This window comes from Ascaphus truei, unplaced genomic scaffold (assembly GCF_040206685.1).
Source record: "Ascaphus truei isolate aAscTru1 unplaced genomic scaffold, aAscTru1.hap1 HAP1_SCAFFOLD_1282, whole genome shotgun sequence".
Classification (NCBI taxonomy): domain Eukaryota; kingdom Metazoa; phylum Chordata; class Amphibia; order Anura; family Ascaphidae; genus Ascaphus; species Ascaphus truei.
Genome location: NW_027454157.1, coordinates 16,544 through 38,733, shown reverse-complemented (window position 1 = coordinate 38,733; position 22,190 = coordinate 16,544). Strand labels below are relative to the sequence as shown.

At 47.7% G+C, this 22,190-nt stretch overlaps 1 protein-coding gene across 2 annotated transcripts in view; it reads right to left on the bottom strand.

Moving 5' to 3' along the window:
- LOC142475582 (uncharacterized) overlaps window positions 1-21,259 on the bottom strand; it is a 39,776-nt gene extending 18,517 nt beyond the window's left edge. For both annotated transcript variants that reach the window (XM_075581385.1, XM_075581384.1), the window contains exons 1-2: window positions 20,993-21,259; window positions 15,901-16,090 (exon numbers count right to left, since the gene is read on the bottom strand). The gene's annotated coding sequence lies outside the window, so the exon portion shown is untranslated. The remainder of the gene's footprint in view (window positions 1-15,900; window positions 16,091-20,992) is intronic.
- Window positions 21,260-22,190: the final 931 nt, after the last annotated feature.

The following is a 22,190-nucleotide window of genomic DNA, read 5'->3' as shown; positions in this document are numbered from 1 at the left end:
AAAACATGGAGGTGACAGAGAAGGGAGTCCTTAATAAGGGAGATGAACTGGAATCAGGACTGATGTAAAAGTGCTGCTCCTCTGCACAGCAAAAGGTGGAATCCCTGCATATAAGAAAAAAATATATACTCAAGTAATATCCAGATACAAAAAATATAAACCTGAACCAAAATGCCACAGGTCAGCTCAGCAGTAGATGAAAGAGGAGTGTCAGGGAGTACAAACAGCAGCCCCAACATATGGTTTCGCCCCTTGGCTTCGTCCGAGGGCTATTTTACTATGTATTAATCTGTGTGCAGAGAATGTTCAGTGATGCAAGCGCCCTAGTGTCGGATCTATAATATAAGTATATTCTATATAAGTCCACAGCACTGGTACGGGGGCTTAAGGAATAAACTAGACAGTTCTTCAGTGGTCTGCCATCTTCATGGGGACCAATAATCCCTGAAGGGGCAAGGTAACGGGAATAAACCCACCACAAAGCCCCTCATTAGGATGATCCCTGGATCTAGCTGAACCACATGTACAATAATAGTATATAGACTGTTACTCACATATCAGAAGTTCCCCCGTCCTATATCCCTGCTCAGGCGTGCTGTCACTGTTGAGACATCCACAAGCAAATCCAGAGAGAATGTGACGCTCAGCCAGAGAGTGGGTCCACAGTGTCATAAAAAATAAGTCTTTTATTCGTCCATATGCAGAAACTGAAGTTAAAACCTCCTACATGTTTCGTGCCCCAAGCACTTTTTCCTACTCCTTGAAAAAGTGCTTGGGGCACGAAACATGTAGGAGGTTTTCACTTTTGTTTCTGCACATGGACGAATAAAAGACTTATTTTTTTATGACACTGTGGACCCACTCTCTTTGGCTGTGCGTCACAGTCTCTCTGGATTTGCTTATGTATTAGTCTGAGTTGCTTTTTGTAAAAAAAAAAAAAAAAAAAAAGAAGGCCGGATCTCTTCGCCCCTGCATCGACTAGAGGTCTTAATAAGATTACCCTTAAGAATCGTTACCCTTTGCCTTTGATCTCTGAACTTTTCGACCGCCTCCAAGGGGCTACCATCTTCACCAAGTTGGATTTGCGTGGTGCCTACAATTTGGTAAGGATTCGCCAGGGGGACGAATGGAAAATGGCCTTCAACACACGAGACGGCCATTATGAGTACCTGTTCATGCCCTTTGGTCTCTGCAATGCCCCTGCTGTCTTCCAAGACTTCGTCAACGAGATCTTCAGGGATCTTCTTAATCAATTCCTTATTGTCCACTTGGATGACAATGATTTTTTCCATATCTCTCCAAGAACATATCGGCCACGTCAAACAGGTACTATTACGCCTTCGTGAAAATCATCTTTTCGCCAAACTAGAAAAATTCCAGTTCTATCAAACTTCTATGGCATTTTTGGGATATGTCATCTCTGACTCTGGGTTCACCATGGATCCAGCTAAAGCAAAGGCAGTTTTGGATTAGATTCGCCCTATTACACTTAAGCTCGTACAACATTTTTTAGGCTTTCGCGAATTATTATCGCAGATTTATATGAAATTTCTCCACTACGGTAGCTCCCATTACTGCCTTAACCAAGAAAGGGGCGGATCCTGCTTCTTGGCCGCCAGTCAAGCCTTCGATCACCTGAAAAGAGCCTTCGTGTCTGCTCCCATCCTCATACATTCGGATCCCAAACTACCATGCGCCTTGGAGGTAGACGCATCTGATGTCGGGCAGGAGCCATCTTATCACAAAGAAGTTCACCTCAGGCAAGGCTTCACCCTTGTATCACCTTATAGCCGAGTTTAGCTGCGCACATTTTCCTTTTATCACTGTTCACCCTTGTGCCTTTCTTTTCAAAAATGTTTTCTTCTGCTGAGCAAAATTATGACGAAGGGAACCGGGAACTCCTGGCCATCAAGCTTGCTCTCAAAGAATGGAGACATCTGTTGGAATCTACGGAGAACCCTATATCACCATCTTAACCGATCACAAAAATCTGCTCTACATAGGTGCTCATCGCCTAGGTGCTCGACAAGCCCGCTGGTCGCTTTTTTTCCCCCGCTTCAATTATAATATTTCCTTTTTACTGGGTTCCAAAAATGTTAACGCTGATGCTCTTTCACGACAGTTCATGGTTGACGATAAATCCAATCATCATCTAAAGACAATTCTTCCTCCTAAATACATTCTCTCCGCCAACACCTTTGTCGTTCTGGACGACATTCTTCAAGACCAATCTCGTATCCCAGAGGATCTTGAAGTCCCGGAGGGCCGACATTTCACCTCAAGAAAACCGGAGGAAAGTTACATAGTAACATAGCAGATGAAGTTGAAAAGAGACGTACGTCCATCAAGTTCAACCTATGCTTAATTTACATAACAGATACAATATCCTATATCTGCACTTACTTATTGATCAAGAGGAAGGTGACAAAGTTGAGACATTAGGGGGTCTGGCATAACAACATAACAGCATTTAGGATGAAGCCATTTTGTGTGAATATTGCAATCCGCCATCTTGTCTTGTCTTTGTGAGTCTAATTTCTGTGTTACATTTCTGTATAAACAAATGTATGAAGCAGAGTGGAAAATGTTCACTCCTAGCTAAATTTATTGACTCTTCCTCATCCAATCAGCTTCAAATGGAAAGAGTAAACAAGCTAAAAGTTATGAGAACCCATGAGATAAGCTTAGATTCTTGCAGTAGACTTATTCTCATAACATATTGCTAGGTGACAGAATAGGCATATCCCATTTAACCCCAGAATGGTTTCTAGCTGACAGGCAGTAATACAATATTGTTATGTATTACTAAATGAGGTAATATTAATGACGCGCAAGCCCCCATTGAGGGAGGACACTTTTTAGGATTTAGGGTATAAATATATGGCATACCATGTTTATTATTTAGAGAGCTTTTTTTCAAAAGCTGTCTCCGTTGTGCACTTGACTTGAATAAATTCACGTGTTATTCTGTTTCAAAATAACCTCAGATTGTGTTTCTTATTTACGCTTTTCACAGATGCAAACAAAAAACCCAGTGTCATATCATCCAATGATATCTCATAAGGGGAAAATTAAATTCCTTCCTGACTCCAAGAATACCTGGATCAACATCCTTCCCATGTATACTTATTTGGTATAGATCTGTATACCTGTCCTTTCTAAAAAGACATCCAAACTTTTTTTTAAACAAATTTATTGTATATCTGCCATCACAGTCTCCATGGGTAATGATTCCACATGTTAACTGCCCTTACTGTAAAGAACCATTTCCTTCGTTGCTGGTGAAATCTCCTTACCTCCAATCTAAATGGATCCCCCCCCCCCCAGTCCTTTGTACTGCCCTTCGGATGAATAGTTCATTTGGAAGCTCCTTGACTGTCCCCGAATATATTTGTATATAGAGTTATCATATCCCCTCTTAGACGCCTAGTTTCTAATGTAAATAAATCTAACTTAGCTAGCATCTCCTCCTAAATTAGATTGTCCATCCCCTATATTAATTTGGTGGCTCTTCTCTGTACTCTCTCTAGTTCCATAATGTCTTTTCTAACAAGGGGTGCCAAAAATTGTACTCCATATTCAAGGTGTGGTCTTACTAATCTATATTATGAGTGAAAAAATGTTTGTCTGTCTGCACCCTCTGTGATTGGCCGGCGGACGGCAACAACTCATTGGCACAGATCAGTATACTGTACGCATGCTCAGAATTCGTTAGAAGCCTCTGTTTAAATAGAGACACCCAGCAGGTGTGTTAGGTTAGCAATTAACTAACCAGACCCACTCTGCCTCAGGCAGGAGAAAGGGGAAACAAAAAAAGTTACAGGCTTCAATTACCACACACTTTAAAAATAAATTAACCCACTGCACACTCCCCAAATTCAGCCACCCCAGCTAGTATACACAGCACTTCCATTTCCTTGTGGGTCTAACTGCACACTTCAAACAACCAGCACTTGAAATCAAAACAGATCAGTATACACAAGTTCTAGAATGGGGTCATTACTCCAAATCATCTGGGCATTCAGGTACCAGAAGAACCACCAATCTTGTGGAACGGACCTTCTGGTGGCCCGGCATTCAAAAGGGACATTAAAGAATTTGTCAATCCGTGCCCGACATGCTCGAAACAAGACTCCCCGGAGCAAACCACCTGGACTCTTACATCCTTTCCCCATATCGTCCTTGGAACCATTTGTCTATGGACTTTATAGTAAAGCTTCCTGTTTCCAAGGGGATGAACACCATTTTTGTTGTCGTTTATCGCTTCTTCAAACAAAAACACTTCATTCCATTGAAAGGTCTTCCCAACTCATCCAAGTTAGCAGATATTTTTAGCAGATATTTTTGTCAAGGAGATTTTTCGTCTGCATGGGGTACCATCGTCTCCCATCGAGGGTCTCAATTCGTTTCAAGGTTCGTGTGTTCTTTTTCTCATAGGATGGGCTTCTCTTTACATTTTTCTTCAGGGTATCATCCCCAAACCAACGGTCAGACAGAGAACCAATCAGTCCTTGGAACAATATCTGCGCTGTTTCGTCTGAGACACCCAGGAAAACTGGACGGACCTTCTTGCGTGGGCTGAATTCGCGCACAGTAGTCGGCGCAGCGAGTCCATCCGAAAGTCGCCTTTTTTTAATAAACTATGGATTCCACCCATCCCGCCTTCTAATGTCCACATCATCTTCTGAGGTACCGGCTGCGAATAACAGAATTCGACTTTTACAGGATTCATGGAAAGTGAGTAGCAATAGAGGTGTAACAATCGTGCTCGCCACAAACCTGGACAGGACCGCAGTGCTGAGGTGGTGGGGATGTGAAAACACCGACTGTAGGCCACGAAGCTGGGTCCGGAGTGCGTATTCTGTGATCAAACGTAGCTGGGTCAGGATTGGAGAAGGCAGGGTTAACGTTATCCAGGCTGGGCTCAAGGCAGGCGGCATAGGAGCGATGGTCGAGGATACAGGCAGGCTTCGGTAACAGGAAGGCATGTGCGTAGTGCTTCAGCGTAGAAGCTGCAGCGTAGGAATGGCCTCTTCGAGGAGAACGGAAGTAGGCCATGATGAAGGCCTCTGCAAGAGGGATATGCAGACAGGCCTCAGGAACCACAAAGCTATAGCACTGGGGATCCAGCGCTTCAGCACAGGAACGGATTTTGAGACCTATTTACTGGTTAAATTGCATTCCGAGAGGCTTGAGGCTGAAAAACATTTCTTATTTTGTTTTTTGCAATATTGAGTTAGAGAGGAAGTGGAAACTGATCCTAGATGACTGTTCCAATAAACTTATGGAATTTATAATCCAGTCGAAAGCCACACAAAATGCTGGTTTAAAACCGGACATTAAATTATTGAAATTAGAATTGATGAAGTTTGATCCATAGATTCAATTTGCCCACAATGATGACGTCCTCTTGAAAAACAGAGAAAATGGAGAAAGCATTCATGTCCAAAAAGAAAGACAAGTTTGAACGTGACCGCGTTGATTATGAGAAAAACCAAATTTACTTCTGGCAGAGGACAACAGCCAGAGACTCAAAGCAACAATGGATACCCTTCCATTCAACTCCATGTAAGTGGAACAAAGGGACCGATCAACAAAATCAAAATCCTAAGAAATCTATTCTCAAGACTCGCTATATACGGACACTTCTAGTGTGGATACAGATTCCTCTGATACGACCGATAAGCTACCTGTCTCCTTCTCCAGGATCATTACACAAGGGATTCCCCTGACAAAGGATCCAAAGAGAAGAAACGCTCCTATGTATCCTGTGAGGAACAAGCCAGATCTGCGATCATGACGCCTTCTAGTTCACAGCCCAAAAACGGAAGAGGTCAAGACGCGGAAAGAAAAACAGGCTGGCTTAACAGATCTGACAAGAGGAAGAAATACTCCTGAATGCTTCAATTAATAATGTTATTAATATCTCAGACACGGTGTTAACATCTGAACAGATTCTGTTGTTGAAAAAAGGACTTAATTTTGCTCCTTTCAAGAAGTTTGATCTTTTTGATACGGTTATAGACCCGCAAATTAGCCTTAAAAAAGCTTTACTCGGGGGGCTTCCGGTGACGTCACCAGGGATGGTCGAGTAGGAACAGAGCTCTGCAGACCCGCACGCAATAATTAAATAATTAGCGCTCTCCATCAATAATTTCCCCACTTTTTTTGGCTCCCCCGGCAAAACAAAGGCACAGCCATGTCCAATAAATCAAAAAAGCAGCCGAACCCGGGAGTTTCCAAGTACTTTTCGCCGCCCCAGGAGAGCGGAGGAAAGCAGCAGAATCCAAGATGGCGGCGTGCCACGAGGCCCCGCAGTAATGTCGAGCGGAGGCGGGCAGGCTAGTGGAAGCCGGGAGGCAGAGAAGCCCCTGACAAGATCTTATAATGGAGGAACTCTTTGCCTCCATGTACACAAAGCTACAGACATCCCTCCAGGTGGAACTGAAAGCGGCAGTAAATGATTTCAAGCAAGAAATCACGTCCCTCACGAACAGAACAACAGAAGTGGAGGAAAAGCTGAACGACTCCCTGAAAAGGCAAACAGAGGCTGAAGACGAAATAGTCCGCCTAGGAGAGAAAATCTTATGCCTCAGCGAGGCGCAGGAAGAGCAGGAGAATAGGGACAGACGGCAAAATTTGCGCGTCAGGAATGTCCCAGAAACGATTTTACCCGAGCAGATAAGACCCTACCTCCTGGAGCTATTCCCAATGATATGTGGGACCATGGAGGAAAAAGACCTGGAGATAGACAGAGCCCACCGCGCTCTAGGGCCTAAGTCGGATGACCCGAGGCGAAGAAGGGACATTATAGTGCGGATGCACAGCTACTCAGCAAAAGAGCAAATTATTGCTGCCTGCCGTGGAAGAGACTCCCTTGTCTTCCAAAATGAGACGCTGATGATGTTTAATGACCTATCGAAACAGACTATGAATCGCCGCCGGGAGCTAAAACCCTTGACCACCCTCCTCCGTGACAACGGGGTAAAGTACAGATGGGGCTTCCCCTTCAGGCTGATAACGAACAGTGGAGGAAAGTACCTTACAATTCGCCACCCGGGGGATATGATCCCTTTCGCCCGGGCACTGGGTCTGACCCTCCTGCCCCCATGGCAAGGAGACCCGCCAAACTCTGAGGCGGAGGAAGGAAGAGGTGCCCCTGCCTGAGCCTCTGTAAGGATTGCGGCGCTTCACCAGACGAAGGAGTGAAAACAACATACCAGCCCAGCCAGGACCCGTTCAAGTACGCTGCTGACCAAAACCCGAGAAGACCACCTCAACTGCGCACCCTCTCTACATGTGTCGGCTCCCGAACACCTTACCTGCCTGCACCCCGGCGAGACAAGAAGCTCCCTCACGCAGCGATCCACGGATGGACGTGGAGAGGATCCATCAGCTGTTCCAGTCTTTTTTTTCATGTTTCCCGCTCGTCGGGGGAGAGGGGGGGTGGAGGGAGTTCCCTGATGCATGGCCGCGCTTTGATTCCTGCTTTTGGGTGGACTGCCCCCCCCCTCCCCCGAGACCCGCGGGGGGAGGGGGACCCGGATGCAAGGCTCGGAGAGACGGTGGCTGTAACCTCCTTCACCAGCGGCCCCTGCTCCGGCAATGAGGAGACAGCTTCCGGAACTGGAAGCGAAGTCTGAATGTTCAATGTGGACTTGAATTAAAGAGATAGTACAGTATTGTTATTTTGTCATCCCCCCCCCCGACTCAATCGGGTGCTCACCCCCAAAGTATAAAAGAAGGCTGTAAGTCCCCCCCCCCTCTTCCCCCATTTTATTACATTGCTTCGCTCATACTCCAGTTAAGTTCCAAACCCAATGAGAGAAAAGTTTCCCCGGTTTAAAAGTTCAATGTTTATATACCTGGTAGCCGGATAAGCTCCCAGTATATGAGTGGAAAAGGTCGGGGAGCTCCCCCCTCGCCATTTGGGATCAGGCACAAAGAAAATGATAAATAAAGTAAATAAGGCTATTAGACTCCCCCCCCCCCTTGGTGCCAATAGTATATGTCAAAGAAGGAATAAAGGACAAATAAGTCCCTCCCCCTCCCCTTGGCCCACCCCCCTCCTTTTATCTCTTCTACCCCCCTCCCCTTGTTCCCTTGTCTCCCTCCTCCCCCTGCCCTTGTCCCCTTCCTGCCCCCCTCCTCCCCCCCCTTCCCATACCGTTTACTAACCCAGGATGTGCTATAACTTAAGCGAAGGGAGAGTTCGCTGATAAAAGCCGTTTTGTGTTCTGGGATCGCAGAGGCGTCAACGATTGTAAATGATTATGCCCATCTGTTATGTCCATATATCTAGAGTAAGCCGAAAGATAAGTGTGGTAGCTATGCCAGGGTTCCCTGGCCAGAGTGCTTCATGTACAAATATCAAACCAAGTGGGGTTCTCGAAGATCCAGTACAGTATCCTACCTCACCCCCCCCCTCTCCTCCCTCCCAAGGTCATGCACTGCACTATACCTACCCCCCCCCACACTCTTCGACTAAGATACTAGAGTCATAGGAAAAGCGCTCCAGTCTGCTTACTACAGGTTCTCTGCCTGCCCTTCCTTACCTGCTGTCGTTACCGGACCAACCCCCTAAGGGCCTTAAGCCCACAAAGCCGGTTGTTAGTGAAACCAGTTGTAAGTTCTATTGTCACAAATAGAAAAGGTCTATCTTCCTCTCTTCCCCCTGCTGGTACTGTCCCAGAGGGTTCTCTCCCCTACTCCTTCTCCCCCTCCCCAGTGACCTTTTGATTCCCCCCCTCCCCCTCTGTCCAGGCGCTCTTGGCCTATACACCCCCCCCCCAAAAAAAAAAACTCCACTGACAATAGATTCAATGGCTAACCAATCTGCGATTAAATTGGTCTCACTTAATGTAAAAGGCCTCCAAAATAATAGGAAAAGAAGACTAGCTCTTCAAGAAATGAAGAGGTCCGGAGGAGATATTATTTTCCTTCAGGAGACGCACTTTACATCTCAAGACCCGCCCAAAACATTTCAAAATGCATTTCCCTTGGGGTTTTATTCCTCATTTAGTAGTAAAAAAAGGGGATTTGCAATTTTAATCCGCCAGGGAACTCCATTCAATTTAACAAAAACAATAGTAGATCCAGAGGGTAGATTTCTGGTGGTGTATGGAACACTCGCAGGCACGACAGTCACGACAGTCGCCCTAGTCAATCTCTATGCCCCGAATGAAAACCAGACGGTATTCCTGAAAAAAATACTAGAAGAGCTAGACCCAGAGTACTTGTCCTCTATGATAGGAGGGGACCTGAACATGGTCCTAAACCCAACGGAAGACAAGTCCCTCACATAAGCGACCACATAAGCCCCAATCCCTAAGCAAAGGGAAGAGGTTCAGAGAAATACTTAAGGAGTTTTCTCTGATAGACATATGGAGAACCCAACACCAGGGCCAAAAAGACTTCACATTCTTCTCAGCCCCTCACCAGACCTATTCCCGCATTGATTACTTCTTGGGGTCCAAAAACATCCTAGAGGCCTCCACAAGCTCAGATATTGGTCCAACAACATGGTCGGACCACGCGCCCATCACCTTAACTCTATCCATCCCATTTGTGAAAACCTTCTCCTACAATTGGAAATTGAATGACACACTACTAAATTGCCCTGAGGTGGAGAAAAAGATTTTAAAAAGCCCTAAAGGAGTACTTCCTTGACAATTGTGGGTCGGTCGCATCGCCCGCTACCCTATGGGAAGCCCATAAAGCGGCAATTAGAGGTAATTTTATCTCAATTGCCTCCCATAAGAAGAAAATTAAGGCAAAAACAATAAAAGACCTGACGGAGAAAATAATTAGCTTAGAACAACAACATAAAACTAATCCATCAAAAAAAACTCTACAAGGTACTGACCACCACTAGAAACGAACTAAAACATATCCAACTCGAAAATGTGGAAAAAGCCCTTAAATGGATTAACCAAAGGTACGACGATAAGGGTAATAAGGCCGATAGACTCCTGGCCACCAAATTAAGAGGCCTACAAAAAAGGTCCCAGATAACGTCGATTAAAAATGGGTCTGGTGAGGTTATGTACAACGAGAAAAAAATAGCGGACGAATTTACCAAATTTAACACCAAACTCTATAATTTAAAGACCCAGGGGGGTGCCTCAGATGGGTCAAGGCCAGAGGTAATCTCAAAATACCTTGTCGACTGTGAACTCCCCACACTGACAGGGGAGGAAAATTCCTTCCTTAATACTAAGATCACCAAAGAAGAAGTGATATCCGTTGTGAAGTCCTCCAAATTATCTAAAACACCGGGCCCTGATGGCTTCTCCAATGCCTATTACAAAAGATTTCTCCCAATATTATCTAGCCACCTACTCAACCTATTTAACTCATTCCTGGAAGGGTATCCTATCCCTTCGTCTATGTCCCTGGCCAACCTAGCCATCATTCACAAAGAAGGGAAAGACCCGGCACAATGTGGGAGCTACAGACCCATTTCACTCTTGAATAATGACCTTAAATTATACAGCAAGATCTTGGCAAATAGGCTGAACCCTATACTGCCAAGATTAATAAACATTGACCAAGTTGGGTTTGTTTCTGGGCGCCAGGCCTCAGACAATACCCGAAAGATCATTAACATAATAGGCCATGTCCACCTCACAGGCTCCAGGGCAATGCTATTAAGCTTAGATGCAGAAGGCATTTGATAGAATTGACTGGTTATACCTTACCAAAATATTAGAGAAATTCGGTTTTAAAGACTCATTCCTAGGAGTCCAAGCACTTTACAAGAATCCTTCACCCCGCCCTGAAAGACAGGGCAGGGGGGGGGTGAAAGACAGGGCGGGGGGGGTGAAAGACAGGGCGGGGGCGGGGGGGATGTGAAAGGCCTGGGCGGGGGGGGGGGATGTGAAAGGCCTGGGCGGGGGGGGATGTGAAAGGCCTGGGCGGGGGTGGGGATGTGAAAGGCCTGGGCGGGGGTGGGGATGTGAAAGGCCTGGGCGGGGGTGGGGATGTGAAAGGCCTGGGCGGGGGTGGGGATGTGAAAGGCCTGGGCGGGGGTGGGGATGTGAAAGGCCTGGGCGGGGGTGGGGATGTGAAAGGCCTGGGCGGGGGTGGGGATGTGAAAGGCCTGGGCGGGGGTGATGTGAAAGGCCTGGGCGGGGGTGATGTGAAAGGCCTGGGCGGGGGTGATGTGAAAGGCCTGGGCGGGGGTGATGTGAAAGGCCTGGGCGGGGGTGATGTGAAAGGCCTGGGCGGGGGTGATGTGAAAGGCAGGGCGGGGGGTGTGTGAAAGGCAGGGCGGGGGGGTGAAAGGCAGGGCGGGGGGTGAAAGGCAGGGCGAGGGGGTGAAAGGCAGGGCGGGGGGGTGAAAGGCGGGGTGGGGAGGTGAAAGGCAGGGCGGGGTGGGGGGGTGAAAAGCAAGGCGGGGGGGGTGAAAGGCAGGGAGGGGGTAAAAGGCAGGGCGGGGTGGGGAGGTGAAAGGCAGGGCGGGGGCATGAAAGGCAGGGCGGGGTGGGGGCATGAAAGGCAGGGCGGGGGGGGGATGAAAGGCAGGGCGGGGGGATGAAAGGCAGGGCGGGGTGGGGGGATGAAAGGCAGGGCAGGGGGGTGAAAGGCAGGGCGGGGGGGTGAAAAGCAGGGCGGGGGAGTGAAAGTCAGGGCGGGGGAGTGAAAGTCAGGGCGGGGGGGTGAGTCGAAAGGCAGGGCGGGGGGGGGTGGGTGAAAAGCAGGGCAGGGGGTGGGTGAAAGGCAGGGCGGGGGGGGGTGAAAGGCAGGCGAGAGGGGTGAAAGGCACGGCGAGAGGGGTGAAACGCAGGGCGGGGGGTGAAAGGCAGGGCGGGGGGGTGATAGCTCACTTGTATGTACCCACAGTTGGAAAGGAATGGGAGCCACAGGCCACACCAGTGACTACTTTATTACTTAAAAAAAAAAAAAAAAACAGTTGTAATTAAAAAGTCGCCGACACGATGACAGAAGTGCGACAAAAGTGAGTTTTCTTCAGGTGGAACTGAAAGGGTCCCTCTTTTCACACTGGCAGGTACGTCCTATATGATTCTCGACCCGGGGAGATTTTTCACAGCTCTGGTTTCATGCAGACACCAAGCAACAGACAGCACAAGCGCTCGGGGAAGCAAAGACAAACTCAAACAAGGCAGTTCTGTTTCATTACTTCCAATTTATCGATCTGCGAGCAGTGCTTTTATACATAAAGCAAGAGGCGTTTAAGGACTTCCTCCAATCAGAATATGGTGCACGTGTTTTTCTGACAGAATATGGATCAATAAAGTGTACATGTCCTTTGGACATCGTGTGGATCAGAATATTTCGTGCCAATGGTCAAATAATCGGGGGGAGGGCGGGGGAGAGAAATCGGAACAGGGGGGGGAGAAATCGGGGCGGAAAGGGTTAATACCTGATTTGCCATGCATTACTGTTGTTGCCCTGTCCCCGCCATTTTTATTCCCCATTTGCAGGCCATTCCGTCTGCGAGGGTAAAAGACAAGATGCATTGCTTGCCATACCCTCTAACCGACACATGATGGCAGATCTTAAATGTAAGGCAGGAGGTATTTTTTTGTAAGTCCAAGCAGGAATTACTTGGACATCTAGCTGTGATATGGGTGAATGAGCTTCGGTATTTTTATGACCAAGCCTCAAAGGGTTAGGGTTACTCACAGATTTAGAGTCCCCCTGTCTAAAAGAGTGTCAATTATGAAAAGACCCAGAGACCCATAATGTATACAATACTGGCATACTGATGCACAGCAGATGTCAGGCTAGTGACACCTTCGAGTCAGAGACCAGACACAGTGGCCCCAAGAAATGGGTGTAGCCCAGGTATGCTAAGTGGCCTGGGCGTCAACCTGACCCATGCGCCCTGCCCACAGGACAGCCCTTTTGACCGGTTTTATGAATTGTGGGTCACTTGGCTATTCGTGGTTTTTTTTGTTCCCACGAGGGGATTGGATCCACATGTTAAAGATAGCTTTGGACAGTCTATAACTGTGGCTTCCCAATTATTCCCAGTGTGATTCCTGAATTTTAATCTGTGATGTAAAGATGCAAGACTTTGTTCCAGTACAGCAGCAACCAGTCCAGGAGTGAAGGGGTTAATAACCACAGGACTTTTAAAACCAAGGCTGCATTTCTTGCGCTTGCAAGCAGAGGACAATTTCTTTTGTTTCAAAGGACAATTTCTTTCATTCCCCAATTCCCGTAAGTGTTGTTTTCAAGTGTATTCTGCAGATGTCGTGTGTTTGTCTATTAAGGAAATAAATCACAATTTATTTTGCAACTTGTTCTGTTCAATCAAGTACCCAGAAATATAAATGTGTTGATAAAAGTTGGTGTCGTGACAGGGGGGGGGGGGGAGAAATCGGGACAGGGGCGGGGGGGGGGGGAGAAATCAGGACGGGGCGGGGGGGAGAGCAATCTGAACGGGGCGGGGGGGGGGGGGAGAGAAAATCGGGACAGGGGCAGGGGGGAGAGAAAATCGGAACAGGGGGCATGGAGCAGTAGTTACCTTACTCGTATAGCTCGTTTAGAGCTTGCTGCGGGCCAAAAAAAATCCTTGCAGTGTGCCAGCCAATCAGGAGGGGGGAGTGCCAGCATGCGCCAGCCAATCTGGAGAGGGGGGATGTTTTTTTTTCCCTTCTTTGCAGAGAAGCTGCCTGGTGGATCGCGAGCGCGCTAAATCCTGTCACCCCGTGGTGACCGGGCGACGTGATTTATCAAGGGGCACGGCTGCGCAGCGAGCCCGGACGGCAGGGCCCCCTTGACCTACAGGTATGCGCAACGGCGCATAGGCGCATTGTCACCGCCGCGCTTACTATAAGCGCACGCGGCGGAGGCAATGTATTTGTTCTTGGGTTACGTCTCGAGAGAGAGAGACAGACAGACAGAGAGACAGACAGACAGAGACAGACAGAGACAGACAGAGAGACAGACAGAGAGAGACAGACAGACAGAGACAGACAGAGAGAGAGACAGAGAGAGACAGGCTGGCCAGAGACAGACGCTGGCCGGAGAGGGAGGGGGAGAGAGAGAGAATTGAGAGCAGGACTCGCGACGGAGCGCTAAGCCACGCCCCCCGGCGGTTCAGCCAATGAGGGCGAACCTGCCGGGTGACGTCATGGCCGCTCCCCCGTTACTCCCCCGCCACGCCCTTCCCCCCCATTCTCTCTTCCTGCAGCTCACTGCAGTCCGGGGAATCGGCTGCACGCGCCGCCAGTCTCGTGGGCGCGCGTGCAGCGGAGGTACTGGGGCCTCAGCCTTAGGGATCTGGGATAAGGGACAATTTCTTCATTAGAGAAGACTTTGTTCTGACGAGAAATCATTTGTAACAAATCCAAAAGAGCTCAGTGCGAGATTTGCAGCAATGGGATATGACAAGCAAGATATTGACTTAGCTTTCCAACAAGCAAGTATCCAAAATAGGAGTATTTTGGTTCGCCGTAAGAAAGATTATAAACATGAGTTTTCTAGCCCTCTGTTTATCGCTCAATTTAATGGGCAGGCCTATCAAATCCGTAAGATCATTTATAAAACATTGGGACACCTTAAAACTAGAATCAGACATCGATGCGGTCACCAGAGGGCCCAAAGTTTTTTTTTTTAAAGCCAGAAACTTTGGCCTCATCCATATCCCCAAGTCTCTTTAGTTCTTCCTCCTCTGACCATATACGTGGTATACCTGTAGGGTTCCACGTATGTAGCCGGTGAAGTTGGTGCCAATACGCCAAATCTACAAATTTACAGCTTTCTCCAGCCTTACACTTTTCTCATAGTTTTTGGAGCACCGGACTAATGGGCTGATGACAGTCCACTATCTTTTCAGATACCTTAGCAACTAGAATGGCAACACTTTACTGGCCACTAACGGGGGCCACAGGGTTAGGTAATGTTTTCTTTAATAAAGTATTAACCCATTTGGTGCCTGTGGTATACCTTGGTAACAGGCATGAAACGGGCTAATGTTATTTTGATTATAGGTTTCTGTAACAGACATTACAGAAGCCTATGATAGAAATATTAACCCAATGCGGTATATAACACATTAACGGTCGCGTTAATTCCCAAATTGTGAGATTGGCCCAAATATCGCACCCAGTATATTATTACCACACTCTTGATATATACCACCTTAAAATTGCAGTAATAACACCCACTAGTTCATTAATTCCCCGGGTGCGATATTCACTCCAATTGAACAGAATTTGATGTATCTGAGCTGTAGTGTTTTGTTTATGCCTGCGGGACAAACCAAGAACTAACCCTGCTCTATAAGTCACTAAGGTGGCAAAGGGGGGTAGGTAGTGTAATGTTTATATTATCCCCTTTGTAGTCAGCTAGTCATGGAAACCGATGACTAGTTGACCCGTGAACTACTAAGGGGTTAATATGTACTGTAATATATTTAATAACTATTTTATCATCTATTCCATGTTGGTTTAGCTTATCGTGCCTATGTATATAATGGGCAGTATATTGGCCATTATATACATAGGAAAGACAGGGCTAACACCAGCCTGGAGTAGGTGATAAAATATTTGTTGTATTTCTGCCGTTCATTCCGTTCCGATAAATATCCGAACTTGATGTATGGCAGTTTTTACTTGAAAATGCGGTATTATGCCTGTTTTGTATCAGATTCGATGCTTTTAACGGGTCCGATAAAAAGTCCTTCATTTTTGGCGCTGCAACACTGATTGCACGATAATAATAAGGCACTTTTGTATTGGCGGTATCACAGCATTTTTTGTTACTGCAGCTTGATGTATCAGGCCCTTTGACTCAAGTCAGGTTTAGTGATATTAAGTTCTAGTTGACCCGTAATGGTGTATGCAGATCTATCAATATTTGCAATTTAACTTCAGTAATAAGACAATAGAGATGTAAAAACCACATAACACACATATTCCTGATTACCTAGTGCTGGCGCGTTACTTTTCCACAGCGTAACCCCACTTGATATGAAGCTCTTTCCATATTCATCTCCATACCAGACCAGGAGCTCTGTGTGTGGGGGGAGGTCTGTGCAGGTTCTGTAGTAGATTCTCTGTGGTCCTGCAACGCCACAAGGTTCTGTTCTTCCGCCTTTCTCTGACAATTTGCAAACCTAAAATTGGGACAGTTAGTGAGGTCTCAAAGTAATGTCTATTTTATAAACGAAGAGCTGAAAAAGATACAAGTTAATAATGTGACTTGTCTTTTTGTTTCTTCTCTACAGCTTTTGAGGTGGACAGAAGTTAATGGAGAGCAATGTATATACGATGGCTCACTTGTATGTACCCACAGTTTGAAAGGAATGGGAGCCACAGGCCACACAAGTGACTACTTTATTACTTAAAAAAAAAAAAAAAAACACTGTTGTAATTAAAAAGTCGCCGACATGATGACAAAAGTGCGACAAAAGTGAGTTTTCTTCAGGTGGAACTGAAAGGGTCCCTCTTTTCACACTGGCAGGCACGTCCTTTATTACTCTCGACCCGGGGACATTTTTCACAGCTCTGGTTTCATACAGACACCAATCAACAGACAGCACAAGCGCTCGGGGAAGCAAAGACAAACTCAAACAAGGCAGTTCTGTTTCATTACTTCCAGTTTAATCGATCTGCGAGCAGTGCTTTAATACATAAAGCAAGAGGCGTTTAAGGACTTCCTCCAATCAGAATATGGTGCACGTGTATTTCTGACAGGATCTGGATCAATAAAGTGTACGTGGGGGGGGGGGAAGGAGAAATCGGGGGGGGGGGGAAGGAGAAATCGGGGCGGTGGGGAGGGGGGGGAGAAAGAAATCGAAAGGGGGGGGGCGGGGAGAAATCGGAACAGGGGCGGGGGGGGGAGAAATCGAAACAGGGGCGGGGAGGGGGGGGAGAAATCGGAACAGGGGCGGGGGGGGAGAAATCGGAACAGGGGCGGGGGGAGAAATCGGAACAGGGGCGGGGGGAGAAATCGGAACAGGGGGGGGAGAGAAATCGAAACGGGGGCGGGAGAAATCGGAACAGGGGCGGGAGAAATCGGAACAGGGGCGGGGGGGAGAAATCGGAACAGGGGCGGGGGGAGAAATCGGAACAGGGGGGGAGAGAAATCGAAACGGGGGCGGGAGAAATCGGAACAGGGGCGGGGGAGGAGAAATCGGAACAGGGGCGGGGGAGGAGAAATCGGAACAGGGGCGGGGGGGGGGCAGAAATCGGAACAGGGGCGGGGGGGAGAAATCGGAACAGGGGCGGGGGGGGGGAGGAGAAATCGGAACAGGGGCGGGGGGGGGGAGGAGAAATCGGAACAGGGGCGGGAGGGGAGGAGAAATCGGAACAGGGGCGGGGGGGAGGAGAAATCGGAACAGGGGCGGGGGGGGAGGAGAAATCGGAACAGGGGCGGGGGGGGGGGGAGAAATCGGAACAGGGGCGGGGGGGGGGGAGAAATCGGAACAGGGGCGGGGGGGGAGAAATCGGAACAGGGGCGGGGGGGAGAAATCGGGGCGGAAAGGGTTAATACCTGATTTGCCATGCATTACTGTTGTTGCCCTGTCCCCGCCATTTTTATTCCCCATTTGCAGGCCATTCCGTCTGCGAGGGTAAAAGACAAGATGCATTGCTTGCCATACCCTCTAACCGACACATGATGGCAGATCTTAAATGTAAGGCAGGAGGTATTTTTTTGTAAGTCCAAGCAGGAATTACTTGGACATCTAGCTGTGATATGGGTGAATGAGCTTCGGTATTTTTATGACCAAGCCTCAAAGGGTTAGGGTTACTCACAGATTTAGAGTCCCCCTGTCTAAAAGAGTGTCAATTATGAAAAGACCCAGAGACCCATAATGTATACAATACTGGCATACTGATGCACAGCAGATGTCAGGCTAGTGACACCTTCGAGTCAGAGACCAGACACAGTGGACCCAAGAAATGGGTGTAGCCCAGGTATGCTAAGTGGCCTGGGCGTCAACCTGACCCATGCGCCCTGCCCACAGGACAGCCCTTTTGACCGGTTTTATGAATTGTGGGTCACTTGGCTATTCGTGGTTTTTTTTGTTCCCACGAGGGGATTGGATCCACATGTTAAAGATAGCTTTGGACAGTCTATAACTGTGGCTTCCCAATTATTCCCAGTGTGATTCCTGAATTTTAATCTGTGATGTAAAGATGCAAGACTTTGTTCCAGTACAGCAGCAACCAGTCCAGGAGTGAAGGGGTTAATAACCACAGGACTTTTAAAACCAAGGCTGCATTTCTTGCGCTTGCAAGCAGAGGACAATTTCTTTTGTTTCAAAGGACAATTTCTTTCATTCCCCAATTCCCGTAAGTGTTGTTTTCAAGTGTATTCTGCAGATGTCGTGTGTTTGTCTATTAAGGAAATAAATCACAATTTATTTTGCAACTTGTTCTGTTCAATCAAGTACCCAGAAATATAAATGTGTTGATAAAAGTTGGTGTCGTGACAGGGGGGGGGGGGGGAGAAATCGGGACAGGGGCGGGGGGGGGGGGAGAAATCAGGACGGGGCGGGGGGGGAGAGCAATCTGAACGGGGCGGGGGGGGGGGAGAGAAAATCGGGACAGGGGCAGGGGGAGAGAAAATCGGAACAGGGGGCATGGAGCAGTAGTTACCTTACTCGTATAGCTCGTTTAGAGCTTGCTGCGGGCCAAAAAAAATCCTTGCAGTGTGCCAGCCAATCAGGAGGGGGGAGTGCCAGCATGCGCCAGCCAATCTGGAGAGGGGGGATGTTTTTTTTCCCTTCTTTGCAGAGAAGCTGCCTGGTGGATCGCGAGCGCGCTAAATCCTGTCACCCCGTGGTGACCGGGCGACGTGATTTATCAAGGGGCACGGCTGCGCAGCGAGCCCGGACGGCAGGGCCCCTTGACCTACAGGTATGCGCAACGGCGCATAGGCGCATTGTCACCGCCGCGCTTACTATAAGCGCACGCGGCGGAGGCAATGTATTTGTTCTTGGGTTACGTCTCGAGAGAGAGAGACAGACAGACAGAGAGACAGACAGACAGACAGACAGAGACAGACAGACAGAGACAGACAGACAGACAGAGACAGACAGACAGAGACAGACAGACAGAGAGAGACAGACAGACAGAGACAGGCTGGCCAGAGACAGACGCTGGCCGGAGAGGGAGGGGGAGAGAGAGAGAATTGAGAGCAGGACTCGCGACGGAGCGCTAAGCCACGCCCCCCGGCGGTTCAGCCAATGAGGGCGAACCTGCCGGGTGACGTCATGGCCGCTCCCCCGTTACTCCCCCGCCACGCCCTTCCCCCCCATTCTCTCTTCCTGCAGCTCACTGCAGTCCGGGGAATCGGCTGCACGCGCCGCCAGTCTCGTGGGCGCGCGTGCAGCGGAGGTACTGGGGCCTCAGCCTTAGGGATCTGGGATAAGGGACAATTTCTTCATTAGAGAAGACTTTGTTCTGACGAGAAATCATTTGTAACAAATCCAAAAGAGCTCAGTGCGAGATTTGCAGCAATGGGATATGACAAGCAAGATATTGACTTAGCTTTCCAACAAGCAAGTATCCAAAATAGGAGTATTTTGGTTCGCCGTAAGAAAGATTATAAACATGAGTTTTCTAGCCCTCTGTTTATCGCTCAATTTAATGGGCAGGCCCTATCAAATCCGTAAGATCATTTATAAAACATTGGGACACCTTAAAACTAGAATCAGACATCGATGCGGTCACCAGAGGGCCCAAAGTTTTTTTTTTTAAAGCCAGAAACTTTGGCCTCATCCATATCCCCAAGTCTCTTTAGTTCTTCCTCCTCTGACCATATACGTGGTATACCTGTAGGGTTCCACGTATGTAGCCGGTGAAGTTGGTGCCAATACGCCAAATCTACAAATTTACAGCTTTCTCCAGCCTTACACTTTTCTCATAGTTTTTGGAGCACCGGACTAATGGGCTGATGACAGTCCACTATCTTTTCAGATACCTTAGCAACTAGAATGGCAACACTTTACTGGCCACTAACGGGGTTAAACAGGGTTAGGTAATGTTTTCTTTAATAAAGTATTAACCCATTTGGTGCCTGTGGTATACCTTGGTAACAGGCATGAAACAGGCTAATGTTATTTTGATTATAGGTTTCTGTAACAGACATTACAGAAGCCTATGATAGAAATATTAACCCAATGCGGTATATAACACATTAACGGTCGCGTTAATTCCCAAATTGTGAGATTGGCCCAAATATCGCACCCAGTATATTATTACCACACTCTTGATATATACCACCTTAAAATTGCAGTAATAACACCCACTAGTTCATTAATTCCCCGGGTGCGATATTCACTCCAATTGAACAGAATTTGATGTATCTGAGCTGTAGTGTTTTGTTTATGCCTGCGGGACAAACCAAGAACTAACCCTGCTCTATAAGTCACTAAGGTGGCAAAGGGGGGTAGGTAGTGTAATGTTTATATTATCCCCTTTGTAGTCAGCTAGTCATGGAAACCGATGACTAGTTGACCCGTGAACTACTAAGGGGTTAATATGTACTGTAATATATTTAATAACTATTTTATCATCTATTCCATGTTGGTTTAGCTTATCGTGCCTATGTATATAATGGGCAGTATATTGGCCATTATATACATAGGAAAGACAGGGCTAACACCAGCCTGGAGTAGGTGATAAAATATTTGTTGTATTTCTGCCGTTCATTCCGTTCCGATAAATATCCGAACTTGATGTATGGCAGTTTTTACTTGAAAATGCGGTATTATGCCTGTTTTGTATCAGATTCGATGCTTTTAACGGGTCCGATAAAAAGTCCTTCATTTTTGGCGCTGCAACACTGATTGCACGATAATAATAAGGCACTTTTGTATTGGCGGTATCACAGCATTTTTGTTACTGCAGCTTGATGTATCAGGCCCTTTGACTCAAGTCAGGTTTAGTGATATTAAGTTCTAGTTGACCCGTAATGGTGTATGCAGATCTATCAATATTTGCAATTTAACTTCAGTAATAAGACAATAGAGATGTAAAAACCACATAACACACATATTCCTGATTACCTAGTGCTGGCGCGTTACTTTTCCACAGCGTAACCCCACTTGATATGAAGCTCTTTCCATATTCATCTCCATACCAGACCAGGAGCTCTGTGTGTGGGGGGGAGGTCTGTGCAGGTTCTGTAGTAGATTCTCTGTGGTCCTGCAACGCCACAAGGTTCTGTTCTTCCGCCTTTCTCTGACAATTTGCAAACCTAAAATTGGGACAGTTAGTGAGGTCTCAAAGTAATGTCTATTTTATAAACGAAGAGCTGAAAAAGATACAAGTTAATAATGTGACTTGTCTTTTTGTTTCTTCTCTACAGCTTTTGAGGTGGACAGAAGTTAATGGAGAGCAATGTCAAGTGACTACTTTATTACTTAAAAAAAAAAAAAAAAAACACTGTTGTAATTAAAAAGTCGCCGACATGATGACAAAAGTGCGACAAAAGTGAGTTTTCTTCAGGTGGAACTGAAAGGGTCCCTCTTTTCACACTGGCAGGCACGTCCTTTATTACTCTCGACCCGGGGACATTTTTCACAGCTCTGGTTTCATACAGACACCAATCAACAGACAGCACAAGCGCTCGGGGAAGCAAAGACAAACTCAAACAAGGCAGTTCTGTTTCATTACTTCCAGTTTAATCGATCTGCGAGCAGTGCTTTAATACATAAAGCAAGAGGCGTTTAAGGACTTCCTCCAATCAGAATATGGTGCACGTGTATTTCTGACAGGATCTGGATCAATAAAGTGTACGTGGGGGGGGGGGAAGGAGAAATCGGGGGGGGGGGAAGGAGAAATCGGGGCGGTGGGGAGGGGGGGGGAGAAAGAAATCGAAAGGGGGGGGGCGGGGAGAAATCGGAACAGGGGCGGGGGGGGGAGAAATCGAAACAGGGGCGGGGAGGGGGGGGAGAAATCGGAACAGGGGCGGGGGGGGAGAAATCGGAACAGGGGCGGGGGGGGAGAAATCGGAACAGGGGCGGGGGGAGAAATCGGAACAGGGGGGGGAGAGAAATCGAAACGGGGCGGGAGAAATCGGAACAGGGGCGGGGGGGAGAAATCGGAACAGGGGCGGGGGGGAGAAATCGGAACAGGGGGGGGAGAGAAATCGAAACGGGGGCGGGAGAAATCGGAACAGGGGCGGGGGAGGAGAAATCGGAACAGGGGCGGGGGAGGAGAAATCGGAACAGGGGCGGGGGGGGCAGAAATCGGAACAGGGGC